This window comes from Psammomys obesus, unplaced genomic scaffold, assembly GCF_907164565.1.
Source record: "Psammomys obesus unplaced genomic scaffold, mPsaObe1.curated_primary_1811, whole genome shotgun sequence".
In the NCBI taxonomy this organism is placed as follows: Eukaryota; Metazoa; Chordata; class Mammalia; order Rodentia; family Muridae; genus Psammomys; species Psammomys obesus.
In genome coordinates this window covers 5,805,021-5,829,387 of record NW_026589732.1, presented here as the reverse complement: position 1 = coordinate 5,829,387, position 24,367 = coordinate 5,805,021, and the positions used below count along the sequence as shown (strand labels likewise).

Genomic DNA, 24,367 nt, shown 5'->3' with positions numbered 1-24,367 from the left:
ATATGTAATGAAAACGCAAAATACTTATAATATAGATTACAATGTATACATAGTGTGTGTGTGTGTGTGTGTGTGTGTGTGTGTGCGCAAGACCAAAATTTTCAGTGATGAAACCCATTTGTGTGAAATGCCTCATTTACAGTCTCACAGGAAAAGAATTTAAGGTTCAAAGACTGTGGAGATAATATTCAAAGAATAATTGTGATGACAAAAATCAGATAAGATCATAAAATTCTGGGCTGAAGAGAATAGGTTCAGGATTCTAAAAGAGACTAAGAGGTTATTCAATGTGAAACACTTACCTCGGGGGACAATGTAATTCATTTTGGAGGAGAATACAAAGACTGTCACCAAACACGAAATCTCTGAGTGAGTAAACACACAAATCATCTCTCAATAACATTTCAGTATCATTTAAAATAGCCAAATTATACTATTACTTTGGTAACAATACAGTCTTCATTATATCAACATTTTGTGTACTTCTCAGTTGAGTGGCCTAGATAAACTAACATATAGTTTTAACATTATTAGATATAAATAAATCATTAAAGGCAAACACAGCAAATGAAAAAAGAAATACACAAGTGAGATTGTATTTCAGGACACAAACTGTGTCAACAGTAGGTGAAGGAGAATGCAAATGAAAGATACAAAGCAATAGATCAAAGCCCTTTATTAAAGATGTGCCTAGGGGATCTAAATTGAGATCCTTGCCTAAAGAAAAAGCTGGTTTTAAGTATTTTTAATTCTGCTTCACAAAAGTTGGCTTCCATTAAAAAAAGCAACATTTTCTGTAAAAAGCCTCAGCAATATGCCACTTACAATAAACACATTTAACAGAGACCTCGCCTAAAAAGTTAAAAGCTTCATTATTATTATGTAAAAAAAGATAGAAAATATTTTAGAGTGTTCATCACAAATTCGAAATCTAGAATTATCCTAATATTTATATCCCCTTTGAAAAGCTATGCTTAAGCAGACATTACAATCAAGTTATAAAAATACTAAACCATTTCAGCCATTGTTATTTTAAAAATATCCTGACATAGTTATAAAAAGAAAAAGCCTTGCCACTGGTAATTGTAATTCTTTTAAAATATTAGTTGGACATCGTTCCAACTATTACTTTAAAAAAAGCATTTGAGGGCCAGCTTTAATAGCCATTCATACTTGCAACATTTATGCATTAATATTTAGAGTGAAAATGAGCAGCATTTTCCAAAGACAATAATAAATGGAGATATTTGTGCAAATGTTTCATTTTTTTAAAATCACCTTGGGCTGAGTCAAGCCATGGAAAATTTTAGCTCAAGGGAAAATTCTTCCTCCTCGCTCCACCCCCTACCAAGAAAAATCACGAGGATGTGAAAACAGAGGATTAAAATGGGAGCTGCCTTGCGCCATTAACTTCGGTGTGCATTCCCCTAAAAGCCATAATTCATGACTGCTCTACAGCCTTTTCCTTTCAGCAATTATGTATATTAGAGGAAAGTTTGAATACATAAAAAGGAAATGCTGATAGAAAGTCAAGCCTCATAAAAGACAAGCTTAATTCCACTAGTTTTCCCTGAAGGCGTATGTGAAAACTAGCTAGACTGTCCATTCCAGGGTGTCTCTGGTCTAAAGATGTCCAAAAAAAATTATGCTACTGGAGCTGCAGGGCATTGTACAGGGCTTGTTCCTTGGGATCCCTGTCAATTCATCACTAAGGAACAATGCCTGGTGTGAGGAGGAGGCAGTGAAGCACCAGCTCTCCTGAGAACTCAAGTGTTCCTCTGGACACACAAATTAGTGTATGGAGTTCCTAAAGCCCACCTCACTTTCTTCCCTTTTCTCCCTCTCTTCTTATGAAGTTCACTGGGTATTATAGAACACACCCAAGGAGAACTACTCCAGGATACTCTGATCACTTTCTATTTTCACAAGAGTGAAGAACATCACACTTGGTAAATATTTGCTTTAGAGGCAGGAAATATGGCTTAAGAGCACTTGCTACTCCTTCAGAGGAGCAAACTTCAGTTCCCAGACCGCACACGAGATGTCTCCCACGCCAGGGGAATGAATTCTCTCTTCTGGTCTCAACAGGTGTGCATCACACAACCACACACACACTCTCACCAATACAAACATATACGTACACACATACATATATACACACACATACACAATCACACAAATACACACACACATATACATACACACTCACATATACATACTCATACACATACACACAAATATACATAGACATATACACACTCACACACAGACACACACACCCATACACACATACATATACACACTCACACACACACGTACAAATACACACACACGTACAAATACACACACATAAATCAAAAGTTTAAAAATTCTTCAAAAATAAAAATAAGGAAGTACTCTGCCCAAAGTTTGTTTATGAGTCTTAGGAAAGAAGGGGGAGATAGAAAGACCTGGAGGGGACAGGAGCTCCACAAGGAGACCAACAGCCAAAAAAGTCTGGGCACAGGGGTCTTTTCTGAGACTGATACTCCAAAGAAGGACCATGCATGGCGATAACCAGGAACCCTTGCACAGATGTAACCCATGGCAGCTCAGTATCTAAGTGGGTTTCCCTAGTAAGAGGAACAGGGATTGTCTCTGACATGAACTCAATGGCTGGCTCTTTGTTCATCTCCCCGTGAGGGGGGAGCAGCATTGCCAGGCCACAGAGGAGGACATTGCAGCCAGTCCTGATGAGACCAGATGGACTAGGGTCAGATGGAAGAAGAGGAGGACCTCCCCTATCATTGGACTGGGGAAGGGGCATAAGACGAGATAAGGGAAGGAGGGTGGGAATGGGAGGAAATGAGGGAGGGGGCTACAGCTGGAATACAAAGTGAATAAATTGTAATTAATATAAAAAATATAAATTAATTAAAAATGTTAATATAAAAAATAAAAATAAAATAAAAACTCAAATTCCAGTTTCAAGCCTTGAGTTTGGATTTTTGTCTCTGCCACATAACTGAATTTTTGAGGCTCTGAAGAAGTCACTTACACTCTGGATGTTTAGGTTTATCTATACTCTATAATTACTTTTTAAATCTAAATCTCACCCTTGCTTGTAATCTCAGAGCTCTAACAATCAAAGAAGGTTCTTTTGAAGATAGGCACTGAGGTCCCAGTGCCAGTCATTTGTTAATAACAAGCAGGGCAAGAGCAGGTGCTTGTTGACTCTCCAGAAGGACAGCCAGCATTCACGGCATTCAGAATTTATGCTTGGAAGTGTATCTTCCGAGTAAAACTCCTGGTCATTTTTATTTTTTCTGTTTTTATTAATTTATTTTTTATTAATTACAACTTATTCATTTTGTATTCCAGCTGTAGCCCCCTCCTCATCCCCTCCCACCTCCAGCCCCCTTCCTCTTCTCCTCCCGTGACTCTCCCCCAGTCCACTGCTAAGAGAAGTCCTCCTTATGATTGTTTTTAAGTGGGGGTTCTCAGAAGAATCATAAAGCTTTATAGAGGAATGTGAAATTGACAGACTTACAACACCTCTCCAAACAAGTAGCATAAATTTTTTAATCTGAAAAATAAGACACATACGCACACATGCATATACACACATATACACATATGCACACACAATAAATGTTTTTACTCATTATCAGATTAATAAGTCAACCAAGATACATTGTACATGAAGTCTCATGGATAGAACTCAATAGCTGGCTTTTCGACACACACACACACCCCGAGGGAGGAGCAGCCTTACTGGGCCACAGAAGAGGACATTGCAGCCAGTCCTGAAGAAACCTGATAAGCTAGGGTCAGATGGAAGGGGAGGAGGACCTCCCCTATCAGTGGACTTGGAAAGGGGCAGGGAGGAAATGAAGAAGGGAGGGTGGGATTTGGAGGGAATGAGGGAGGGCGCTATGGCTGGGATACAAAGTAAATAACCTGTGATTAATATAAAAAAAATAAAAATTATTATTAAAAAAACAAACCAAAAAAATGCAGAAAACTGTTATCCACAGAAAATGAAAACAAGGGTAAAATTAAAAACACGCAGTTTTGAACTTCCAAAAAATCCTTTAGTGTTAGTATAGTGGTGAGCAGAGCACAGACAATAGATATGTCAGTGTCCCTGTTCTATCAAAAGTGTCTTTCCAACAGGCTTGCTACCATCTCAAATCAATATCCCATGTGTGTGACCTATGTCTGTATACATGTGTAAATACACATATATGTGTGCACCAAACTGTGTTCTTGAACATATCACATGATCCAGATAGCCTATCTAAGGTGACAAGTAAGAACAATAAGAAATATGCTGGAAATTTTTTAAAAATTTATTCGTTTATTTGTCCATAGTCTTTGTTATGATTTTTAGTGTTTTATATTTTTTAATTAATTCATTTTAATTTATTATTTTTTTTCTTTTTTTAAATTGATTTATTCATTATAGTTTATTCACTTTGTATCCCAGCTGTATTCCCCTTTCTTGTCCCCTCCCAATCCCACCCTTCCTCCTTCTTCTTCTCCCATGCCCCTCCCCCAGTCCAGTGATAGCGGGGGGGCCCTTCACCCCTTCCAACTGACACTAGCCTATCAGGTCTCATCAGAACTGGCTGCATTGTCTTCCTCTATGGCCTGATAAGGCTGCTCCTCCATCAGAGGGAGGTGATCAGAGCCAGCCACTGAGTTCATTTCAGAGACAGCTCCTATTTCCCTTACTAGGGAACTCACTTGGAGACTGAACTGCCATGGGCTAAATCTGAGCAGGGGTTCTAGGTAATCTCCATGCATGGTCCTTGGTTGGAGTATCAGTCTCAGAAAAGACCCCTGTGCCCAGATTTCTTGGTTCTGTTGCTCCCCTTGTGGAGCTCCTGTCCCCTCCAGGTCTTTCTATCTCCCCCTGCTTTCATAAGATTCCCTGCACTCTGACCAAAGTTTGACTTGAGCCTCAGCATCTGCTTTGATACCTTGTTGGGTAGAGTCCTCCAGAGGCCCTCTGTGGTAGACTCCTGTCCTGTTCCCTGTTTTCTTCCTCTTCTGATGTCCATCCCATTTGCCTTTCTGAGTGAGGATTGATTATCTTACGAAGGTCCTCCTTCTTGCTTAGCTTTTTTAAGTGTTCAGATTTTAGTATGTTTATCCTGTATTACATGTCTAATATCCACTTATAAGTGAGAATATACCATGTGTGTCTTTCTGCTTCTGGAATACCTCACTCAGGATGATCTTTTCTAGATCCCATCATTTACCTGCAAATTTCATTATTTCCTTCTTTTCAAATGTTGAGTAGTATTCCATTGTGTAAATGTACCACAATTTCTTTATCCATTCCTCCTTTGAGGGACATCTGGGTTGTTTTCAGATTCCGGCTATTATGAATAAAGCTGCTATGAACATGGTTGAGCAAATGTGCTTGTTGTATACTTGAGCATCTTTTGGATATATGCTGGATCTTGAAGAAGCACTATTCTTAATTGTCTGAGAAAGCACCAGATTGATTTCCAAAGTGGTTGTACAAGTTTACATTCCCACCAGCAATGGAGGAGGGTTCCCCTTTGTCCACATCTCAGCATATGTTGTCACCTGAGGGTTTTGGTGAGTTTTTTTGTTTTTGTTTTTGTTTTTTTTATGTTAGCCATTCTGATGGGTATAAGGTGAGATCTTAGGGTCCTTTTGATCTGCCTCTCTCTGATTGCTAAGGACATTTAGCATCTCTTTCAGTGTTTCTCTGCCATTCGATATTCCTCTACAGAGAATTTTCTGTTTAGCTCTGTACCCCATTTTTTAATTGGATTACTTGACTTATTCTTGAGTTCTTTATATATTCTGGATATTAGCCCTCTATCAGATATAGGGTTGGTGAAGATCCTTTCCCAATATGTAGGCTGTCATTTTGTTCTGAGGACAGTGTCCTTTGCTTTACAGAAGCTTTTCAGTTTCATGAGGTCCCATTTATTTATCATTGATCTTAGAGCCTGCTGTTGGTGTTCTGTTCAGGAAGTTGTCTCCTATGCCAATGAGCTCAAGGTTCTTCCCCACTTTTTCTTCTAGCAGATTTAGTGTGTCTGGTTTTATGTTGAGGTCTTTGATCCACTTGGACTTTAGTTTTGTGCAGGGTGATAAGTCTTTCTAATAACTAATAAAGTTCTAAAAATAATTATGAAAGCAGATAATAAGGTCTAAAAGACTTGAGAGAAACATTTTCTTAGCAAATTACAATACAAATAAACAATTAACAGTACCCCATTGTAGTTGCAAAAATTATATGTGCCTGTTACCCATCAGAGCGGTTAGTTTTTTCGAGAGGGTCAGAGAAAGAGATGGCATCTAACTGTGTCTTAAGGGAAGACCAGCATTTAGTTAGGGACCAAGTGAGAAGGGAATTTCTTTAAGAGGGTAACATGGTGTGCAGACACTAAAAAGTAAGACGGCGAGAGAAAGCTGAGCCACATGAGCAATGGGCATAGTTACTGAATCTTGGTTCAGTTTCTGGGTTCTTACAATGTGTTAAATAGCAAACAATCACATAAGAGCAGTGACATACAACAAAAAGAATTATGGAGTTCACAAGTTTAGCAGGTTCAGCTGATTTTGACCAGACTAAATATTTGAGAGTGAGATGGTTTTTGAATGGCACCTGGTGGCTTCAGAGATGTGCTGAACTCAGTTCCTCAGCTCTGCAGGTGTTTAGTAAGCTGAGCTAGGCACATCTTCTCATGCTGGTTTCAGGGACTATTACACAGACTGAAAGGCACAGTCATTTTCCTAAGACTCCACTGATATCATGTCTGCTAACCTTCCAGTGACTGAAACCAATCACAAGGTATAATCGAGGGAGGACATGCATAGCAACCGGATGCCTAAAAAAGGGGGTGGAGAACAGGAGCCGTTAATAAATCAATCCACCACAGATGCTTCATTTCTTTAAGTTTCTTTAGTTATAAGTGAAGAATTGAATGATTTCTTCCTCTTTGCATCAGGGTTGTGAAGAAGTTGTTTTTGAAGCTGAAAATCAGCAAATAACATGAGAAGGTTTTCACAGACTTGGGAGACTTTGTTGTGGCTTGTGCACCAACTAACCATATACTCAAACTTAAATTGCCATTTCATCCTCCTGAAATGATAATAGTATCAAGAAAGGCTAGTACATTATCCAACATGAGTTTTTTTAAAAAAGACAATAAAACACTAAACGAAAAAAAAAAAAACAACTAAACGATTCCATACAAAATATAAGATGAGCACAGAGAGATGAACTCAGAAATCCTCATGACTAAAAAATCAAAAATAAAAAAAATCATCAAAAATGATCGCTTCTGGAAGACATAGCCATCTTAGAAGGAAATAAAGTCATTCTATTTGAGCTGCACTGCAGGAACAAACTCATGGGATACTTGAGGCGTTGTGTAAATGAATAGTGAATATACTTTTAAAATATTTCACAAAGTAAAATTTCTTAAATGTCCCCATGATTTCCCACCTAACCACCTCAGAGCTGGGCCCATGTACTCGAGGCTACCTCTGTTTACTGTCACTGCTTACATGTCTGTGTGGTCACGCTTGACTGTTGCTCACGTAACTCATGAACTCAGTTCCTGTCCAAAGCCTTTGCCTTTGAACAAGCTACTCAAACATGATTGAATCTGGTGTCTTCATTTATAAGTTCTTGCATCAGTTTAGGTGAATTATTCTATGATTCTGGAAATAAATTGTCCATTTACAAATAAACCAGTTCATAGCAAAAGTATCAGAAGAAAAGAAAAAGTAAAGAGTTAATAACTAAGAAAATCTAAAAAAAAAGAAAATCTAAATAGATAATCTACATAAACAAATAAATCTCAAAAATAAAATGAATTCATTTATTGTGACAAATAATTCATGTTGTGGTACATGTCTATAAGGTATACCACATGACACCTTGATACATTGTATACACTGGGGCATTGTGACCACAATTAACACATCTCTAGCCTTACGTAATTAGTTCGAGAGGCTTTAGGTGGAGCCGAGAGTAACAACACTTGGGATCTATTCTTAGGAAACTTTGCAGACACCATGGAGTTATCAACTGTACTAACCATGCTGTACACTAAGCTACCAGAATTAATGAACATTATCAATGCCAGGGCATAACTTCTGCCCCACAGCTCCTCACCCCACATCCTAGCAACCACCCTTATTCCATCGATTTGTATTTTTTTAAGATTTATTTATTATGTATACAATGTTCTGTCTGAATGTACACCTGCACACCAGAAGAGGGCACCAGGTCTTATTAGAGGTGGTTGTGAGTCACCATGTGGTTGCTGGAAATTGGACTCAAGACCTCTAGAAGAGCAGCCAGTGCTTCTAACCTCTGAGCCATCTCTCCAGCCCTGAATTTTTTTATTTTTTAAGATTGCATAGATGTGGGCTCATACAGAATTTGTCTTTCCATGTTTGAATTATCTAACAGTATATTTTAGTCCATGTTATCTTGCAAATGGAAATGCTGTCGTTTGTGAGATAACGTGGTTTATCCTGAAATATACTGTGTTACGTAATTCATATATTATATACATATATTGTATTCATATGTATACATTCCCTCCTTGCTAAGGTATTCCTTCCCTAATAGGGTTGAATAATCACAAACACACACGCTGGTCCCACATTTTCTTTTTCAACAGAAAGTTGTTTCATGTCTTAGGCTTAGTGAGTCATGCTGAAATGAATATGGAATACCATAACTCTTCAAGTTGCTGACTTCAGTTTCTTTAGATGTGTGCTCAGAAGTGTCTGGATAAGGAGACAGTTCTATTTGTTATTCTTTGGGCTTTTTGCATGTTTGGTGATAGATTTCGGGAAACTCGGTGGCTGTGGCAGTTAATAATTCCACCAACATTGTTCAAGGTTTTCCTTGTCTTTACATCCTTTCTAAAGTCACTGTAAAAGATATAAGCTAACATATCCTGGAAGATTTGATATGTTTTACAAAGTGATCTGTGATTTTGAGCACTCTTTCATACACCTAGTGACATTTTATGTTTCTTTTTAGAAAAAATATCTATTTAATGCCATTACTCATTTTTTATTCAGGGTTTTAGTTTTCCACAATAGTGTTTCGTTTTGGATTTTAGCCCCCATCAAGTGTCCATATCTATGTCTTTGTAAACACTTGCTTCTTTCCTTCCATCTTATTGGTTTATTGTTTTGTTGTGCAGAAAACTCCTGAGTTTGATGCAGTCTCTGCTGTTAGCTTCTGCTTTGTTGCCTGTACCCTCAGAATTATATTCAAACATACATGGCCATCAATGCCACGAAGCTTTTCCCCTGTACTTTCTTCTAAGAATTATTATGATTTGGGGCTTACATTTAAGTCCATAATCCATTTTAGTCAGGTTTTGAGAATGACATAAGCACCAAATTCCATTATTGCATGTGAATGCCAGTTTCCTCACTGTTTTTAGAAAAAAAAAAAAAACCAGTTAACAGAATATATGTGGTTTTATTTCCAATTTCTCTGTTCTCTTTCATTGGTCTACAAGTCTGTTTTTAATGACAGTGCCATCCTGCTTTGATTAGTATAGCTCTGTAGTACGTTTTTAAATCATGTAGGTGATATCTCTAGCTTTATTCATCTCCCTCATGACTACTTTAGCTATTAAAGGATCTTTCTGGGTTCCAAATAATTTTCTATGGGAAAATACCGTCATTTTCTAATGAGCGTTTATACAATAGGTAATGCTTTTCAAATGATTGAATAATTACCACTCACATTTTCTTTTTTATTATTTTTGTTTTTGGAGCTGGGAATGAATCCAGGACCTCATATGCACCTAGCAGCTACCTTACCACTGAGCTGCGTCTTCAACCCCACAAATCACATTTTTAAATTAATGAAATGTATTTGACTTATATAATTGTGTAACTCAAGTCCCATCATGACCCTGAGTCAACTTCCCACTTTTTTCTTCTCTAAACTAGGACATATTAGTTCAAGTAGTTCTCTACTTGAACATATTAGTTCAAATAACAATTAGTGGCAGTCTCTATTCCCATCTGGTGGAGGAGCTGGGTCTCACAGCTCACCTGAAAGATCGTCTAGTTTTCCCTGAAACCCCTCTGCACATACATTAAGAACTCTTCAATTTTGTTCTCAGTTTATCTTGCTGCATGCAAGTGTAAATGTTAAGTACGTGAATGACATGGCTCCCCTTAGCAATCCAACCTTAACCAAACTGCTCACTCCTTACTTTTTTCTCAACTGCAAACTTTATGAATCACTGCAGTTTTCTATTATACATGAACACGTTACTCAAATTTGCAGAAGCAAGAGAAAGCCAATCCCTTTTAAACTCAACTGACGCTGCCCTGCCTGTCCTCTGATGTGTGGCTCACAAAGCAAAATGCTGCTTGTCATGCTCTTGTGATTTATTTAACTGGAGCAAATGTGCTGAATTGGAATAGATAAGCAAACACTAGCCTAGTCACAAACTGTAAGGTGGCCTCCAGTGAAAAAACTGGGAAGATCCAAATGGGCAGGCTGGCGGTGGGGAGGTGGGTGCAAGGAGGAGGCATTCTCTCCTAAGTACCCTGGCTCAGAACAAATGCCTGAGCCTTCGAGAGCCCCTCCATCACAGTGGCTCCACTGCAAACTCCATGAACAAACTCTTCAGCTTTGGAAAATGAAATTATGAGATTCAGCCTCTCACCCTAGGGGCCACCCTAAGTGAGAAATGAAGCAGGAACAAATTCATTTTTTCTAGCCATTGCCCAGCACTTTGTCTTTCTGTCTGACTGACGTTCTTGCTCTGAGGCTGACTTCCTAGGGTCTCTAGGGGTATTTGCTAACCTTCTATTGATTATTTTGCGTTTATCCCACCTTGAACAAAAGCCAAATTGGACCTGTTTTAATATTTAATTCTTCTGAGTTATGTAATGAAATAAAAAACATAAGGATGTGCATAGAGTCGGGCCAAAGGCTTACATCATTAGACTGGGGGTAAATGTACAGTTGTTTTCATTTATTTGCATTTCATCAACCCAGAATTGCTGACTCGGGGTTCAGCAAGGACCACACTGCCTGCTCAGGCCACAGGCTACAGCACACTGCTGGTGATATGCAGCGACTCAAGAGAGAAGTGTGAGTGCCACAGTCCACAGGTCATTTTTCACTTTGAAATCTGGCTGTACCACCAGCCAATCACATAAACAAAAAGCTTCAGTTATTCTGACACCTGAAGCTTAAAGAAATCTCCCAGCTCCTTTGGGAACTCTGTAGCCTCATAACCTTGTCTTTGAGCCCACTTCACTTGATGCAAAGCTCAATTCTGCCACTTACCTTAGAATCACGTATATAAAAAGATTATGGCTCTATAGTGATTGCATTAGGATCATAATTATCTTTGAAAATCCAAAGTATGACATCGTTGTATATGATAGTTGGGGCTTAAAGTTAGCTTATGTATGTATACATGCACTGACTATGTGGGCAAAGAGTCTAGGAAAGCTATTTCACGTCTTTGAGTTTCATTTTGGCCATCAGTAGACTCAAGTTATTCACAGAACTGACCTCACGGGGTTGCAGCAAGGCTAAAGTGACTGACACTGTATTCAGGGCAGGGGAGTGCTGTAAAGAAACTGCAGATGTAAACACTCCATGCTAAGGGGGAGCCAAGATGGTGGCGACCAGCGCGCACCATTTCTGAGAGGCAGAGGATTTGAAACTCCGAAATTGGTGAGTGGAGGGGCAACTGAAGCCAGAAAATCAACGTTTTGGCTTCCTGAAAGAGAGGGGACATCACAGGAGGGTAGAACATTTAGATTCATGTCAAGTGCAGACTTCTCTGGGAACGGAGAGAGGCACACAACACCAGTGACACTGAGCACAGAACTCACTGCCTGGGGACTGTGACAGCAGAGACGGAGCTCCTAGCTCCTCAGCAGTGGCTGCCAGCTGTACCCGCCAGCCAAGTACCCACGATCCTTCCCGGGTCCCACGTCTGCAAGCGGCAGTACCGACTCTGCCGGGCCTCCCAGCCAGTGACAGTACAGGCCACCCAATCCCTCAGTGGCAGATAGTCAGCTATACAGCCACCGAAGTCCAGCAGACCTGCAAAACCACACAGCCACGCCAGGCACCAGGCCACCTCGGTCTGTGGACCAATTTTGTGGCTTCCCAGGACTTCCCAGCAGGCACCTGGACACTCCAGTTCTGCAGCCGCAGCTGGACTCCATAGTTCAATGGCTGCAGCACCACTGAGCTGACTGAGCTCAACCTGCCACATTTGACTCAGCATGTCCAAACCAGCCAGTAGAGAACAGGAGGAAGCCCTGCGCTTTAGGTTTTGACCTGCTAGAGAGTGAGTGCACCCTCAAGTGCCTACAGAGCCCCAGATCCAGGGTGCTTCTAAGCTAGAAGCCAGACATCAAATCCCTCCCACCCACACATCCACTGTGGGAAACAGAGGGTTTCTTGGGACTTTGAAGCCCCTGCTCTGTGGATCTACCAGTGGAGTTTTGGCAAATTACTCCTGGAGCTCAGTTAGAGATGAATATCAGTAGCCTGTAGGCCACTGACATACTCAGGGATTTTGCGCCTATGATCATTGTCACCAGCACTTGCGATACCTTTAGTGCCTGCAATGCCTTTGGTACATGCATGGTGCCCCTCCCTCACACTGAAGGCCTCTATATTCTCTAGCATCCTGTCCCTCAGAGCACACTTGCATGCACAAGCACGCGCACACGCTTGCCCGCATTTGCCCTTCTGCACCCATGGACTTTCCTCCCACAGATACAGCTGAAACACCAAGGCAGATGCTGAAACCACTGGACCTCTCTCATCTTCATGAAGAATTCTCCAGACACCAGACAAAGACGAAACCAGTCTGATCTGCAGAATCCAGGAATAACAAACAGTAAGGGTTACGGATTCGCAAATGGCCAGGGGTCGGCGAAAGAACACATCCAACAAAAATCAGGACATCATGGCTTCACCAGCAACCCCCAAAATTAATGGATACTCCATTTCATCAGAAACACAGGAAAATGACTTTAAAGCTATGTTTATCCAGTTATTAGAGGCACATAAAGAAGAAACAAACAAGTCTCTCAGAGAAATAGCCATACAAATACAGACAGTTAAAGAGGAAATGAACAAATATCTCAAAGAATTGGTGATCCAAGTGGAGGTAAAGAAAGAGGAAATGAGCAATGCTCGCAAAGAAACAGGCAAATTTAGCTAAATAAATGGAGGCACAAGTGGAGGCACAATTAGTGGCATATAGAGAGGAAACGAACAAAAAATGGAGACCATCATAGACAGACCTGGAATCCACATTCGAACTGTATGAAAGGCATGAAAAGAGAATTAGAATCAATAAAGAAAATACAAACTGAGAAAATGCTGAAGCTGGAGTATGTAGAGAAAAGAGAAGGAACCACAAAGGTAGCATCACCAATAGAATACAGAAGATGGAAGAGAGAATCTCTGGTGCTGAAGATACACTCACAGAAATTAACAATTCTCTCAAAGAAAAAGTAAAATCGAAAAAGTACCAAACACAAAACATCCAAGAAATCAAGGACTCCATGAAAAGGCAAAATCTAAGAATAACCGGAATTGATGAAAAAGAAGATTCCAGGCTCCAAGGTCCAGAAAATATTTTCAAGAAAATCATGGAAGAAAATTTTCCCAATCTAAAGAAAGAGATGTCCATAAACATACAAGAGGCCTACAGAACACCAAATAGACTAGACCAGAAAAGAAACTCCTCATGCCACATCATAGTCAAAGCACTAAATCTACAGAACAAAGAAAAGATTAAAAGTAGCAAGGGAAAAAGGCGAGGTAACATATAAAGGTAGACCTATCAGAATCACACCAGACTTTTCATCAGAAACTATGAAAGCCATAGTCTGGGCAGATGTCAACCCAGCAAAGCTTTAATATAGCTTTAATATAGCTTTACTATACCCTGCAAAGCTTTCAATCAACATAGATAAAGAAACCAAAATATTCTGTGACAAAACTAAATTTAAACAATATCTACACAGCAAACCAGCCTTACAGAAGATACTAGAAGGAATACTCCAATCCAATGAAAATAACTATACCCAAAAAATATACAGATAATTTCCCCAAAAAAATAATTAAAAAAAAAAAAACAAGCAATGACTCACAGAAAGACCACCGACTCCACAATAAAAGGAACTACTGTTCATTGGTCACTATTATCTATCAGCAACAATGGACTCAACTCTCCAATAAAAAGACACAGAAGGGTGCGGATCCAACATTCTGCTGCATCCAAGAAACACACCTTTGCAACAAAGATAAACACTACCTCAGAGTAAAGGGCTGGAAAAATGTTTTTCAAGCAAATGGACCCAGAAAACAAGCTGGAGTAGTTATCCTAATATCTAATAAAATGGATTTTCAACCAAAATTAATCAAAAAAGATGAGGAAGGGCATTTCATTCTGATCAAAGGAGAAATCCACCAAGAGGACATCACAATTCCAAACATCTATGCCCCAAATACAAGAGCACCTACATTTGTAAAGGAAACATTATTAAAGCTTAAATCACACATCGATCCCAACACCTTAATAGTGGGAGACTTCAACACCCCACTATCACCAAGGGACAGATCATCTAGGCAGAAGTCAAATAGGGAAATAAAGGCACATACAGAGGTCCTAATTCAAATGGACCTAATAGATGTCTACAGAACTTTTCATCCAAACTCAAAATACTATACCTTCTTTTTAGCACCTCATGGAACCTTCTTCAAAATAGACCATATAGTTGGCCACAAAGCAAGCCTCAACAAATACAATAAGATTGAAATAATCCCCTGTATTCTATCTGAACACCATGGACTAAAACTGGACCTCAACAACAATGAAAATAGCAAAAAGGCTACATGGAAACTGAACAACTTGATACTCAATGACAGCTGGGGAAAGAAAGAAAGAAAGAAAGAAAGAAAGAAAGAAAGAAAGAAAGAAAGAAAGAAAGAAAGAAAGAAAGAAAGAAAGAAAGAAAGAAAGAAAGGGCTTCCTAGAATTGAATGAAAATGAAGGTACAACATATCCAAATTTATGGGACACAAGGTAAGCATTGCTAAGAGAAAAATTCATAATACTAAGTGCCTTCAAGAAGAAGCAACTTAATGGCCCAACTGAAAGCCCTAGAAAAAAAAAAAAAAAAGAAGCAAATATACCCAAGAGGAGTAGACGGCTGGAAATAATCAAACTCATGGCTGAATTCAATCAATTACAAACCAGTAAAACTATTCAAAGAATCAACGAAACCAAAGAGCTGATTCTTTGAAAACAATCAACAAGATAGACAAACCCATAGACAACTAACTAAAAGGCAGAGAGTAACTATCCAAATCAGCAAAGTCAGAAATGAAAAGGGGGGCATAACTACAGACACAATCATTAGGTTGTACTACAAAAGCCTATATACCACAAAATTTGAAAATCTAATGGACAATTTTTTTAATAGATTCCATCTACCAAAATTAAGTCAAGATCAGGTAGAAAGATTGAAAGGCCCTATATCCCCAAAGGAAATTGAAGCAGTCATCAACAGTTTTCTTTCCAAAAAAAGCCCTGGGCCAAATGGTTTCAGCACAGAATTCTACCAGACCTTCAAAGAAATGCTAACTCCAATTCTCTTCAAACTATTCCACAAAATAGAAACAGAAGGAACATTACCAAACTCATTCTATGAAGCCACAGTCACCTTGATACCTAAATCTCACAAAGATGCAACAAAAAAAGAGAACTTCAGACCTATCTCTTTTATGAACATTGATGCAAAAGCACTCAATAAAATACTTGCAAACCAAATCTAAGAACACATCAAAGATCTCATCCACCATGAACAAGTAGGCTTCACCCGAGGCATTCAAGGGTGGTTCAATATATGGAAATCCATCACTATAATCTACCATATAAATAAACTGAAGGAGAAAAAACACAAGATCATCTCCTTAGATGCCAAAAAAACATTTGACAAAATCCAACACTCATTCATGATTAAAGTCTTGGAGAGATCAGGGATACAAGGCACATACCTAAAGATAGTAAAGGCAATATACAGCAAGCCTATAGCCAACATCAAACTCAATGGAGAGAAATTTAAATCAATCCCACTGAAATCAGGGACAAGGCAAGGCTTTCCACTGTCTCCATATCTCTTCAACATAGTACTTGAAGTCCTAGCTAGAGCAATAAGACAACTAAAGGAGATACAAACCAGAAAGGAAGAGATAAAAGTATCACTATTCACAGATGATATAATAGTATACATGACAGACACCAAAGATTCAACCAGAGAACTCCTTCAGCTGATAAACACCATCAGCAAAGTGGCTGGATACAAAATTAACTCAAAAAATCAGTAGCACTCCTGTATACAAAAGACAAAAGGGCTGAGAAAGAAATTAGAGAAACAACACCCTTCACAATAGCCACAAATGACATAAAGTACCTTGGTGTAACCCTAACCAAGCAAGTCAAAGACTTGTATGAAAAAAATTTCAAGTCTCTGAAGAAAGAATTAGAGGAAGATATGAGAAGATGGAAAGATCTCCCATGCTCATGGCTTGGAAGGATAACATAGTAAAAATGGCCATCTTACCAAAAGCAATCTACAGATTTAATGCATTTCCCATCAAATTGCCAACACAATTCTTTACAGACCTGGAAAGAAAAATTCTTAACTTCGTATGGAATAACAAGAAACCGAGAATTGCTAAAACAATCCTCTACAATAAAAGATCTTCTGGAGGTATCTCCATCCCTGATCTCAAGCTGTACTATAGAGCAACAGTTATAAAAACTGCATGGTACTGGCATAGAAACAGAATGGTGGATCAATGGAACCGAACAGAAGACCCAGAAATAAACCCACACACTCATGGACACCTGATTTTTGACAAAGATGCCAAAACCATACAATGGAAAAAAGATAGCATCTTCAACAAATGGTGCTGGTCCAACTGGATGTCTACTTGTAGAAAAATGAAAATAGATCCATACTTATCACCCTGCACAAAACTGAAGTCCAAGTGGATCAAAGACCTCAACATAAAACCAGATACACTAAATCAGTTAGAAGAAAAAGTGGGGAAGAGCCTTGAACTCATTGGCACAGGACAAACTTCCTGAACAGAACACCAACAGCACAGGTTCTAAGAGCAACAATCAATAAATGGGACCTCGTGAAACTGAAAAGCTTCTGTAAAGCAAAGGAAAATGTCAAAACAAAACGACAGCCTATATACTGGGAAAGGATCTTCACCAACCCTAAATCTGACAGAGGGCTGATATCCAGATTACATAAAGAACTAAAGAAGTTAAAAGGCAATAAATCAAGCAATCCAATTAAAAAATGGGGTATGGAGCTAAACAGAAAATTCTCTGTAGAGAAATATAGAATGGCAGAGAAACACTTAAAGTGATGCTCAACGTCCTTAGCCCTCAGAGAGATGCAAATCAAAATGAGATTTCACCCTACACCCATCAGAATGGCTAAGACCAAAATCTCAAGTGACAGCACATGCTGGAGAGGTTGTGGAGAATGGGGAATCCTCCTCCATTACTGATGGGAATGTAAACTTATACAACCACTTTGGAAATAAATCTAGCACTTTCTCAATTAGGAATAGTGCTTCCTCAAGACCCAGCTATACCACTCCAAGCCATATACCCAAAATTTGCTCTAATACACAGCAAGGACATTGGCTCATGTTTGTAGCAGCTTCATTTGTAATAGCCAGAACCTGAAAACAACCCAGATGTCCCTCAACGGAGGAATAGATACAGAAATTGTGGTATTTTTACACAATGGAATACTACTCAGCAATTAAAAACGGGGAAATCATGAAATTTGCAGGCAAATGGTGGGATCTAGAAAAGACCATTCTGAGTGAGGTATCCCAGAAGGAGAAAGACACACATGGTAAATACTCACTTAAACAGACCTATAAGATATGATAAACATAATGAAAACTATATACCTAAGAAGATAAAAAAGAAAGAGGAACCAGGGTAAGATGATCAATCCTCACTTAGAAAGACAAATGGGATGGGCATTGTATGTAGGAGAAAACAAGTAACAGGACAGGAGCCTATTGCAAAGGACCCCTGAAAGACTCTACCTAACAGTGTATCAAAGCAGATACTAAGACTCATAACCAAATCTTCAGCAGAGTGCAGGGAATCATATGAAAGAAGGGGGAGTTAGTATGAGGTGGAAAGGATAGGAGCTCCACAAGGACACATATATCTGGGTACAGGGGTCTTTTCTGATACTGACACTCCACCAAGGACTCTGTATGGATATAACCTAGAACCTCTGCTCAGATGTAGCTCATGGTAGTTCAGTAACCAATTGGTTTCCCATAGTAAGGGGAACAGGAACTATTTCTGACAGGAACTCAATGGCAGGCTCTTTGACCTCCCCACCCCCAAGGGAGGAGTAGTCCTGTTAGGCCACAGAGGAGGACTTTGCAGCCAGTCCTGAAGATACCTGATAAAACAGGGTCAGATGAAAGGGGAGGAGGTCCTCCCCAATCAGTGGGCTTGGAAAGGGGCAGGGAGTAGATGAGGGAGGGAGGGTGGGACTGGGAGGGAATGAGGGAGCGGGATACAGCTGGGATACAGAGTTAATAAAATGTAACTAATAATAAAAATAAAATTTAAAAAATAATAAAAATAAAATTAATAAAAAATAAATAAAAATTATAAAAATAAGCACTCCATGCTATAATTAAAAGGAGAAAAGAGAGAGAGAGAATATTCCACTGTATCTGGAGAGTCCAGAGCAGAGAGAGAAAGTAGACTGAATGTGGCCAGCAGACTGGATATGGCCAGAGTTATCTGTGAGATGGAAGGGAAATGGCAAGGAGTGAAGAGAAAATGCAGTGAGAATAGGGGGATAAAGAGGGAGAGTGAGTAGCTGGGAAAGGCCAGGAGACTGGAGAGGGGGCTTTGAAATGTATAAAAAATACATGTGATACTGTGATACTGCGGAAGCCTGGGGCTCAGCATGGGCTTTGATATGCAACCACAGTTACATATCAATAAAGAGTCATGTGTCCCTTTTGCTTGTGAGGAAGGAAATGACTCCTTTGGGCAGACAGGAACTGATTTCACAAGATCCTGAAGAATGCTGCCTTTTGTCAAACCACAAATCCTCCTATAGACCAGGTTGAGCTCATTTCTGGAGATATGGACTGTCTTTTGGAGTTTGGAGAATTGGAGTTTCCTTTGAACCTGACAGAGATGATAAATGCAAAAGCCAAGCACATAATCAATAGTAACCACTAGTATTAATGGGTTGTTAGGAGGTTTACCAAGGTCCTCAATGGACCTTTGGCTACATGCACATTGACTGAAGCCCTTCAGTTTGCAGATAATGGAGCTGACTCTCTCAGCAATAAAGGGAATAGCTGGTAAAGCCAACAAGCTTTGAACTGCAGACTACAGCAATCTAGAACATCAACAGGAGACACACACACCTGCCTACTTCTATCGTTCAATGGCTCCAAAAGTGTAAACAAGTTAATTAGCAGTACCAAGCTGTGCCAAGCCATAGATTCTTATTGCAGCATAGGTATAAAATTAGGCATGGGTATACACCTGTTCCCAACTAGTGTGAATATTAAGGCAAGATACTTCCTTAACTCTAGGGGTTCAAGGCCAGTACAATCCACATGAAAATATCTCATTTAAACGTGTGGGGGTAAGTATATAATAGAATCATCTTAACAGGATTGTTAGAAAAATTTACAAATGATAAAAATTAATAAAGCATTCAAAAAGCATCTAGCACAGTAACATTGTCATCACTACCATCATGTGGACTATTAATATACCATATTAAAAGTTTATGCCAGGCATAGTGGCACACACCTTTAATCCCAGCATTTGAGAGGCAGAGGCAAGCAGATCTCTCTGAGTTTGAGGCCAGCCTAGTAAAGAAAACATGGATAATGTTAGTGTATTGATTTGCCTTACATGGAAGGGACAAATATGTTTAGCTCACAAGATTATCCAACATAAAAGAGTAATTTTCCAGACTTTTAATTTTTAAAATTAATGGAGGAATTTGTATGTATCTGTTGTGTGTGGTGTGAGGTTCTGATGTGCTTTTATGTTGTAGAACAGATAAATCTAGCTAAGTGACCACACCCATTACCACACAACTGTTCTCATGGTAACCACAGTTAGCATTCATTCTCTTAACATTGTAAATAATAAATCATAATTAGCTGGCATCAAAAGAATCAATCTCTTGTGTTAATCTTCCTACCCAACAATGATTTTTTTTAGTCAATAATGCTCCAATCCAGATCCCAAATTTTCCAACCTCTGATAACTACACTCTACTCTCTGTTCCTGTGAAGTTAACTGTTTTAAATTCCACACATAAGTGAGATAACGAGTTATTTGGCTTATTTCATTTAACATAATATTCATAGTTTATGTTGTTACAAATAACAAGACTTTACTTTTGTGGCTGAATAGTATTCCTCAATGTGTGGGCTGTGTGTGTGTGTGCTTTTTTATTCATTTATCTATCTATGGACCTCAGGCTGATTCCATGTGCTGATTTCATTTTCTTTGAATGTGTACTTAATAGTGAAATCTTTTGACTTTATGGTAGCTTTATTTTTAATTTTTAAAGCACCTCCATACTGCCATCCATATTAACATTAATTTATATTTTGTCAAAGTATAAAAGGATGCTCTTTACTTCACATTCACCCCAGCACATTTTTATCTTTTGCCTTTGCTAACAGGAGTGAAGTCATATCTTATTGTTATTTTGACTTACATTTTCCTAATTATTAGTGATATTGAATAGTTTCCATGTTCCTCTTGGCCATTTGTATGTCTCTCTTGATAAATGTTTATTCCAGACTTTTTGATCATTTTAACAATATCATTGATATTCTGACTATTTCATTAGTTCCTCCTATATTTCCCATATCAACATCTAATGAAATGCATGGTTATAAATATTTCCTCCAGTTCTGAAACTCATCTTCTACTCTAGGTTTTCCCCTCCCTGTATTTAGTTTAATATAATCCCATGTCTGGTTTTTCTGCTTCTTCCTGTACTTTTTTATTAATGTTTTTGTTTATTTTGAGATTTAATTTAATGACTATATTTCTCCCTGATCTCCCTCCCTCCAAATCTTCCCATATGCTCCTTTTTGTTCTCCTTTAAATTCATGATCTCTTTTTTCTGTTACTGTATGCATGTAAGTATTTTTAAATACATATATACTCCCAAATATAACCTGTTGAGTCCATATAATGTTGCTTGCATGTATGTTTTCAGAGCTGACTGTTTGGCACTGGACAACAAATTAGTGTTTTCTTCCCTGGGGAGGACCACTTCTCCTGACCCCAGCCTTACTCAGTTGCCTGGAGTTCTTTGTGCAGATTCAAGGCCTGCGGGTTTTTCCTCTGAGTGGTTTAGCATGGTTTTTATTGTCCTCGTTGTTCAGCTCACTCACATTTGGGCAGTCATGTTGATAATACTATGGATTTAGCTTCTGATGTTACTGGGAGATATAACTTAACAGCAAAGACCCTGATTCTCTGCCTCTTACAACCCCCATGCCCTCTTCCACAATACTATCTGAGCTTTAGGTACAGGAGTGTTTTGTAGACGTACTCATTAGGAGTTGGTTCTGCAGCTTGATTGGTTGTAGTTTTCTTTAGTTGTCTCTATCTGTGGCAAAGAGAAGATCCTTGATGAAGGGTAAATACTACACTTATCTGTGGATATAAAGACACTTAATAGACTGTTGTTAGAGTTTATGCTGGTTTAGTAAATAAGTGGATTGAATATTATCCTCCAATAACCATGACTTCACTGGTACTGAGTTAGGTTTCCAGTGCCCGGCATGGTAAACCTCTTGTTGTGCAGGCCTTAAGTCCAGTTAGAGGGCTCTTAATCCCCAGAAGTAGAAAAAACTTCCGCTTAGAGACAGGACCCAGAGACTCCTGGGCTGAAACTGACTTGAATGCTCCCACCCTGAGGACTTGCTTTCATAGGACTAGAAGGTGCTTTCAAGGTTCCAAAGGAGGGAGGCAACCAACAGTCCTACCCGGCTATTATGTCCATGAATCACATCAGTGACCAGCATGGCGTGATAACCGGATAGATGCAGAAGTGGCACACGTATCTTGGTAGCTGACTGTACTTTGGAGGTCATATTTTTTAAAAAATTACTTCTGACCTCTGAGTACTGCACACATGTCATGTACCCATATATATTAAGACACACACTCATATATGTGAAATTAAAAAGTAAAATCTCCCAAAATACCGTTGAGTGAGTATTAAACAGCATGCCCTCTATATTTTCCTGTAGGAATTTCATAGTTTGAAGTATTGTATTTTAGGTGTTTCATCCATTTAGAGATGATTTTGAATGCAAGCAGATAGCAATCTAATTTCAATCTTCTGCATACACACACACACACACACACACACACACACACACACACACACACGGTCATCCCACCATTATTTATTGAAGAGATTATCTTTTTCCGAATTGTGTGTTCCTGGCACCTTTGTTGAAAACTGGTTGGCTGTAATCCGTGGATTTATTTCTGGGCTCTTTATTCTATTCCATTGGTCTATATGTCAGTTTCAAGTAGGATTTGAGGGAGATTTTTCAGTAAGACAATTGGAAGAGGTTCATTGGATTGAAAAGGATAGGCTGTGTCAGATGAGCAGAAAAAAGAGGAAGTACAGCCAGACACAGCAAAGAAGAGCAGCAGAATGACTTGCATGAAAGAAGAGCAGGAAACAAAGAAGTATACAGAAGAACTGTAGCAGAAGAGCAGTGATTGCTCTGCAGAAATCCTACAGCACTCTGGCTTCTCTCTGTGGTGTCTAAAGGCAAATATTCAACTCAGAGACCGTGGCAATGGGCCTCATTCCTGCATTGCTATTAATGAAACAGAAAGATACAAAGACTTCCAGAGGCTTAGCAAATGGGTCCCACTGTGGCATTCTATAGATGTTGTGCAGCAATTTTAATTCAGGAAATTAGTCCTTAGGGGATGGAATAAAGACCAGGAATTTATACGCTCACAAACAGTAGATGAGGCCATGTGGCTGAACACTAAACATCACAAAGAATAATTATTTTATCAGCCTTATTAACATGGGAAGGTGGCAGACAATGTTGGGATCAAAGCTGTGATTTTTTTTTTTCCTGCTCTCTTCTGCATTATTTGTATGTCATGAGGAAAGTCGCTTTTGCTTTTCTCATTATGGGCCTGAGTGTGCACAGAGGAAGAAGTCGTACAGTGAGATGTGCAGGTACCGAGTGTCTGGAAGCAGATGAAAAATAAGAGGAAGAATAAGCTTAGGCTTCTTGACTGACTTATATGGGCGGGGGGCATTTAAACTCAGTTTGTCATGAGAAAGTTGAAGATGATAACAGGTACTTAGATTTATTGTTGCTGTCGTGTGCTTTAAATTACATAATCCACATTGAGGCATTATCAGAATGCTTGACACATTCAGAGTGCTAAATAAATAGAAGGCATATGCACTGTCATCAATAAAAATAAGTGAATGGATTAAATGGTTTCTAATATTTCAGCTATTCATTTTCCCATTAGCTTGAACATCATATCATTACAGTCTCTCAGCTTTAATATCTTTCTTTAAATTCATTTCTATCTGTCACCTGTATGTAACGCAAGTAAAATAGAAAAATTTAAAAATGCTAAGGTGACTAGTGCAGCAATAGAAACGTGTGTGAAAATGTGTAATGCAGGAATGGGATATTGTCTGTAAGGAAAAAATAAATATGCTCAGTGCTACACCTCCGGCCAAGATTGCCGGATGTTTGAACACATGTCTTTGAACCTCACAGGACCCAGGATGAATGTCTTGGGGAGCTTAGAGAATCCACCTAGCATTTATGAGCAGAATGCTGGAACCATAATGCTTCTTGTATCTCATAAATGGATAATATACATGGTTGCCTTTTGTAAGCAGCACACCTCAAATGTTGCCATTGCTGCTATAACTATGATAAACATCTTATTTAGAGACCTAAAGGGTATCAGTGATTTGTCTTATTGCTGTAAGCTGCCACTAGTCACTTGGATGAAACTGATCATTAGATTTGTGGAATGTGTGCCTTATCTATTGCGCCTCAAAGGAATCTCCCGCAAAAGAAGCTGTGTCCTAGAGAAGAACAGGAAATAGTATACTAGCAACAGTATATACTAGAGGTAAAGGAACAACTAGAGATTGATAGTGAAAGTTTTTGGGTTCCTGGGTTCCTTTCCTTGATCTGATGTTTTCTGGTTGTGTGGCC

General features: G+C 39.0%; 1 protein-coding gene across 1 annotated transcript in view; it reads left to right on the top strand.

The window, feature by feature from the left end:
- Positions 1–24,367, top strand: part of Grin3a (glutamate ionotropic receptor NMDA type subunit 3A) — a 243,367-nt gene that overhangs the window by 141,547 nt on the left and 77,453 nt on the right. The window lies entirely within an intron of this gene.